Here is a 7381-nt window from a genome sequence, read left to right on the forward strand (position 1 = left end):
AATTATTGCTATTTGCATTAAACTTCACTTAAATGTTGACCTTCGATGGTAGGAAGCAGAGGATAAAAGTGGACGGATTCTTGTCAGACTGGAGGTCTGTGACTAGTGGAGTTCCTCAGACGTTATTGCTAGGCCCATTGCTGCTTGTGATCTGTAATCAATGATTTGGATAAAATGTACAAGGCATGGTTAGTAAGTTTTTAGATGACATTAAAATAGGTAGTATGCTGGACAGTGAGGAAGGTTGTCAAATATTGCAGAAAGACCTTGATCATCTGGGGAAATGGGCCAAGAAATGGCAAATAGATTTTGATATAGATAAGAGTGAGGTCTTGCATTTTGAAAACTCAAATCAAAGTAGGAGCTTTATGGTGAATGGTAGGGCCTTAAGAAGTGTAGTGGAACAGAAGGACCTTGGAGTTCAGGTGCATAGCTCTCCAAAAGTGGAATTCAGGTAGATAGGGCAGTAAAAATGGTTCTTGGGACACTGGCTTTCATCAGTCAGATCACTCAGTATAGAAGTTGTAAAGGATGTTGGTAAGGTCACTTTGAGTATTGTGTTCTGTTTGGTCCTCTTGCTGAAGGAAGGATCTTATTAAACTGGAAAGAGTGCAGAAGAAATTTTCAAGGATGCTGCCAGAACTGAAGGGTCTGAGTGGCAGGGAAAGGTTGGACAAGCTAGGACATTTTTCTTTCGAGTATAGGAGTGATGGGAGATCTTATAGAAGTGTGTAAGATCATGACAGGTATGGATAGGATGACTGCAACTTATCTTTTTCCCCAGGTTGGGGAATCGAGGGTGAGAGGGCATCAGTTTAAAGTTAGAGGGGAAAGAATAAAAGGGAACCTGAGGAGCAGCGCTTCTGCATAGAAGGTAGCATGCATATGGAATGAGCTGCGATGGGAATTGGTTGGGGCAGGTACATTAACAACATTTAAAAGGCATTTGGACAAATACATGGATTGAAAAGGATTAAAATGATATCGACCAAGTGCAGGGAAATGGGGTTAGAACAGAAGAACATTTTGGCCGGCATGGACCAGTTTGGGCCAAAGCGTTTGAATCTGTCCTGTAGGACTCGATGACTCTAATTGGACAAATACATGGATCGGAAATTTTTAGAAGAATATGGACCCAGTGGGGAAATGGGCTTAGTGTGGTTGGATATTTTTGTCCACATGGACCAGTTTTGTCCGAAGGGCCTTTCTCTGTGTTGTGTGACTCTATGACTACTCATGTTAGGACCATTCTGCTGCAATAGATCTGTAGCCTCTGAGTACTTAGTCAATTACTCTATCAGGTTCTCCCTCAAAATTTTCTACTGCAAAGAAAACAATTGGGGGTTATCCGGTCTCTCTTCACAGCTGAAATAATCCATCAGGGGCAAAGTCCTTCTAAATCTCCTTTGCACACCCCTCCAGCATAACCGGATCCTTGCGACAAGGTGGTAACCATGCTGCACACAGTAAGCTGGCCACTCTCTCAACGGCATGGCGTGGACTGGGAAGCCCAGAGCAGGGCACTTGTCACGGCATATCGAAGGAGCAGGTCTCTGGCAGCAATATGCTGGAGCAGTGGAGAAGGAAAAGCTGAAGCCTCTTTAAATGATCATTTTTTATTTTATTCTGTGAGGAGCACTTGTGCACGAGCGAAGTTACATACTTTTCACTATATCGTTTCAGGGAAACACGTGATAATACAGGATATTCAAAGCTAAAGTTTGCCATAACCAAAGTTATGTACTGCTCCACGTTACCTGTATACGTTTACAATCTGTCCACCACTAACAAAGGTAAGCATCTTATCTGCGATCTTAACTATCCTCTTCACTGCCCTTCCATGCTCATGGAACAAAGGACAAGAAACCAAAGTTCATTTTTGTTCCTCTGAGCTTCCCAAGTTGCTCCCATTTATTGTGTACTCCCTTGTCTTGTTGCTTCTTCCAAACTGTACAGAAAATATACAGCACTGAAGTGGAACTCTGCACATTAAAGGCGATCGACAGTAAATATATTGGGCAATTTGGAATCATATTACTCTTCTGAGAGCACTCGTAGCGCGGGCGATCTGAAATGAGAACATGATCTCGTTTCACTCTTAAAAATTTCACTCATCATGCTTGGTCAGGAACAGCGCCCCTACAACTTACTAAGTGGTACTATGCAGGCTGGTATTGTTTCTTAAACATCAATGTTGTCAGGGTAACTCTGCGATCCACGTTTGATTCCCTTTAGAAGACAATCACAGCACATGAGAAAAAGTCGTTCCATCAAAAGATAAACAACAGGTGAACATTAGCTCACAGCTTTGTTTCTGAGAATAAACTCAATGCTCGTAATGATGAAACCTCCCTAATTAACTACCAGGAGACTGACATCAGATATAAATGTGAGCACTTTCCCAGGAACTGCAGTAAATACTCAACTTGTGTGATAGAAATGCATACGATACCGACAGGTCCAGTGTTTGTCATTTATTATCCCATCCTTGCTGCTATCGGAGTTCCAGGTGAATTATCTCATTAATTTCTGACTATGGTATTAATCTAGTATCTGCTACACGACGCATTTCATCAGTGGTGTTTCTTTTCTGTGCGTTTCACGGCAGTTGTCTATTTCTCCAGTTTAATTTAAAATGTGTTATAATTCACTGAATCAATTTATTTGATTTCACTGGTATAATGTTTCATTAATTTTAGTGTCACATTTGAACAATAACGGTGTTAATTCCACATTTATCCGATGGTTTCTGGTGATAATCTAATGAGGTTCATGCAAAATTAATTTGTCTTCTGGGGTGGGCAAAGTCAGAAGACTCACGGCACCAGGTTATAGACCAACAGGTTGACTTGCAATCACAAGGTTTCGGGGGGTTGCTGCACCTGATGAGGGGACTGCGCTCTGAAAGCTGGGGATTTCACATGTACCTGTTGGACTAGAACCTGGTATCGTGTGACGTCTGAATTTTTCTCATTTTTGACATTTCGCCGCTTTCATTGTACAATTTCTTCATATTGTCTGTGCAATTTCTCACCTGTAATGTTATACTGCCTTCATGTATTTGGTAACATTCATTGCTTTTATTGTGTCAATTTCCCGATTTGTAATAGCATCATATGATGTCGTTGCTGTTATCACAATGTCTGAACATGTAATATTAATTCTGTCAGTGTGGTTGAATTTAAGGACAACACACAGTGTAATTGCAACTGCATTTGCGTTATTGATAAAGTTGTTATCGGTGAAGTACCAGGAATTTAATTTGTTGTGATTGGCAATGAATTGTAGACAGATGTTCTAGGGTGTAGGTTTGCTCGCTGAGCTGTAGGTTTGATATCCAGACGTTTCATTACCTGGCTAGGTAACATCATCAGTGGCGACCTCCAAGTGAAGCAAGATATAAATAGAAAACAGGAGACAACAGCTTTGCTTCACTTGGAGGTCGCCACTGATGATGTTACCAAGTCAGGTAATGAAACGTCTGGATATCAAACCTACAGCTCAGCGAGCAAAGCTACTCGCTAAACCTCAACCTGAACTACAAACCTTCACAAACCTTGCAGATGTTGTTCTTGCTGAATTATCACCATGTTAAGTATTCAAAACTTGACCAAATTGTAACACTACAGAATCGTCATGATGTGGAAAGAGATCATTTGACCCATCAAGCCACCACTGGCTAATCAAATGAGCATGGTTGCCGAGCGTCAATCTCCGTCTTTTCATCCATATCCTTACATATCACTCCTACCCGCGTATTCATTCAGTGCTGTCTTGAATGGAAAAATTGTATTTGCCTTTTTCACATTTCATGGAAATTCATTCCATATCCTAAGATTTCAACTCATCCCTACTTTTTTTGCACATCACTTTAAATCTCTGTCGTCTGGTTCTTTTTTACTTTATGAGCAGGAACAGCTTCTCTCTCTACACTCTATTCAATCCACTCGTGATTTTGAAGACCTCAATCAAATCTCCTCTTGGCATTCTTTTGTCCAAGCAAAATAATGCCAATTTCTTTAAATGTATTCTCATAACCTGATGCAAATCAGTAGCTCCCAGCATGGCTGAAATATGTCATGGTCAAGTCATGCAATTTTTCATTGCATCCTGTGCAAATGTTCTCTTCAAAATCAGAAGAATGCTAATTCACTTTGAGTTGTTTTGGGATATTTATGAGCAAGGTGAATGGAAACATTTTCAAGACAGAACAGTTATTTAAAAGGACACTCTTATCCAGATTGTGAAGTGTAATCTCATACTTCTTCGTCTCCAAACCTGTGTTCCCTTACTTGCTGTTACCTTGTTCCAGCATTTTCTGCATTTCTTGTTAATGTAATGTCTTAACATGATGTTAGTTTCTGTGTTTCTTTTCTCCATAAAGTTTCTTCAGAATATTTCACTGTTTTTTATTCTGCCAAAATGTTTTATTATAAATCTTTTCAGCTGTGTAAGGCGACCTCACAATTGCTCGTTATGTTGCCGATTTCTAACTACTTAGGTTTAAGTTAAACATTTTTAAGTTAATGCAAAATCCAGGAAACAGGTGATTGGTTCTCAGAGTCAGAATGACAACTAGCTGATCCCTGTTATGTTCTCTCCATCTGTTTCTATTGTAGCTAACCTGGCAGTGATTGTGATCTTATCTCGAGGAAGATGCGGTCTCTCCACAAATATCATATATTATCTTGTCTCTATGGCAGCGACAGATCTTCTGGTCGTGGTCACGGTTGTAATATTAAACCGTATTGCTGTGATTTATTTCCAGTTCAGTTTCCTGTCTATCACACCAGTATGCAGTGTTCGCAATGCATTAAGTTTTGCAGCCATTGACAGTTCTGTCTGGTTAACGGTCACTTTCACCTTTGATCGATTTGTGGCCATATGTTGTCTAAAGCTGAAAGTAAAATATTGCACGAAGAAGGTGACATTTTGCAGCCAATCGAGCCCGTAGGAGACTCCGGACTCAGGGCAATGGAGAGACTCAGAGTGACCCAGAGATGGAGAAGCGAAGAAAGTCCATTGCTTTACTCTTTGGCATCTCAGGAACATTCATCCTATTGTATTTGTTATATTTTGTTACAATCTTTTACGTCCGAATTGCGAATATTCCTTATTCCTCTGGGTCTGATAGCGGCAAACCGATATTTATTGTCGAACAAAGTGGATACATGCTTCAGTTATTGAACTCCTGCATTAATCCATTTATTTATGCAGGGACCCAGAGTAAAATCAGAGACGAGATAAAGAATGGTGTGAAATATCCATTCAGTGTATTTGCTAAAATATTTAAAAAATCAAAATGAAAGAAACTAACATGATTCATATCGCAGCATACTTTCTTATTATTCCCTTTTATTGCAAACAATTGTTCCATACTTTGAAATCTTGAGCTAATGCTTGTAGAATGTGTAGCGAGTGAAGATTGTCTCATCACGTGTATTTACCTTGCAAAACATTCTGTAAATTCCCAGCTGTATCACATGCTGCTCGCTGTAATCCATTTACACTTGGCTGGAGTGCAGTGGATTATGCGGAATTGGGGTGCGGTGATTTCGCGTTCATGTCCTGTGTATATGTTTGGATCTCATACCTTAAAAATGTTTGTAATTGATTTTCGGGTGGCACATCCAAAGTTAGTTAAATGATTGCAGCTCTTCAAGCATGCAGCATCGTGATGCTTTCTTTTCCACTCAATCCCACCAGCCCCAAAAACTTTTCTGGGAGGGTTAAAATCAACTTGGAGAAATGAGGACTGCGGATGCTGGGGATCAGGTTCGAGTGTGTGGTGCTGGGATGCTGCCTGACCTGCTGTGTTTTTCCAGCACCACAGTCTCGACCCATAAGTTTTTCCAATAAGTGACATCCTCATTTCAAATACAATTGGAATTAATATTAATCGCCATACGTTACATTTAGTGTGCTGTGCCTAGTAGCAAAACGATGTGATAAATCCAGTGCTGCTGCATGTATCCAGCAGACAGTGATGACTCATTTTGAGATCAAAACAGGCTCCCATCCTTGGGAACTCAAGAATGAATGGCAGCTCATGACTCAGGATGGGAGCCGATGAGTAGTGGAGTTCCCCAAGGGTCAGTGTTGGCCCACAATTTTTTGTTTTATGCATTAATGATCTGGATGAAGGAACTGAGGACATTCTGTTTACATTTGCAGATGGTACAAAGATAGGTGGAGAGGCAGGTAGTATTGACGAGGCAGGGAGGCTGCAGAAGGATTGAGACAGGTTAGGAGAGTGGGCAAAGTAGTTTCAGATGGAATACAGCCTGGGAAGGTGTGAGATCATGCATCTTGGTAGGATGAACAGAGGCGTGGCCTAGTTTCTATATGGGGTTAAAATTCTGAAATCTGAAGTACAAAGGGACTTGGGACTCCTAGTTCAGATTTCTCTTCGGATAAATGTGCAGGTGAAGTCAGTAAGTGCAACGTTGTCATCCCTCTCCTTTTTAAAGCTCTGGTCAGACCACATTTAGAGTATTGTGATAAATTTTGGACCCCATATCTCTAGAAGTATGTCTTGGCCCTGGCACGAGTCTTGGGAAGGTTCAAGAAAATGATCCCAGAAATGAAAAGCTTAACATATGAGAAGTGTTTGTGTCTATACTCATTGAAGTTTAGAAGGATAAAGGGGATCTCATTGAAACGTACAGAAAATTGAACGGCCTGGATAGAGTGGATGTTGGGAGGATTCTTCCATTGGCAGGTGAGACTAGGAGCCGAGGGCACAGCCTTTGAGTAAGGGGAAGAGCCTTTCGAAAAGAGATGAGGAGAAACTTCTTCAGCCAGAGAGTGGGGAATCTGTGGAATTCATTGCAACAGAAAGTTGTGGAGGCCACTTCATTGAGTGCCGTATACACTCGTGTCTCGTTCAAATTTTGAAGATTTTTAAAGTCTGAAATTAGGCAGCCGAAGTATACACAAGGTATTGTTTTCGAGGGGATGAATATTTATCACCCAAATAAATATAATGGAGCAACTCCCGCTCCCTGGTTTTGGAACGTTTCCTGTAATGTATATGGGCCGCAGTAAACCTTGGGTTTCTGAAACCAATACATATCGCGGTCGCCTGTACTGTTATACCATTACAGGTAAAAGATGCCCTCCAACACATCTCGTCCACATCCCGCACCTCCGCCCTCAGACCCCACCCCTCCAACCTTAACAAGGACAGAACGCCCCTGGTGCTCACCTTTCACCCCACCAACCTTCGCATAAACCAAATCATCCGCTGACATTTCCGCCACTTCCAAAAAGACCCCATCACCAGGGATATATTTCCCTCCACACCCCTTTCCGCCTTCCGCAAAGACTGTTCCCTCCATGACTATCTGGTCAGGTCCATGCCCCCCTACAACCCACCCTC

The sequence above is a fragment of the Chiloscyllium plagiosum genome, chromosome 39, assembly GCF_004010195.1.
Source record: "Chiloscyllium plagiosum isolate BGI_BamShark_2017 chromosome 39, ASM401019v2, whole genome shotgun sequence".
NCBI lineage: Eukaryota > Metazoa > Chordata > Chondrichthyes > Orectolobiformes > Hemiscylliidae > Chiloscyllium > Chiloscyllium plagiosum.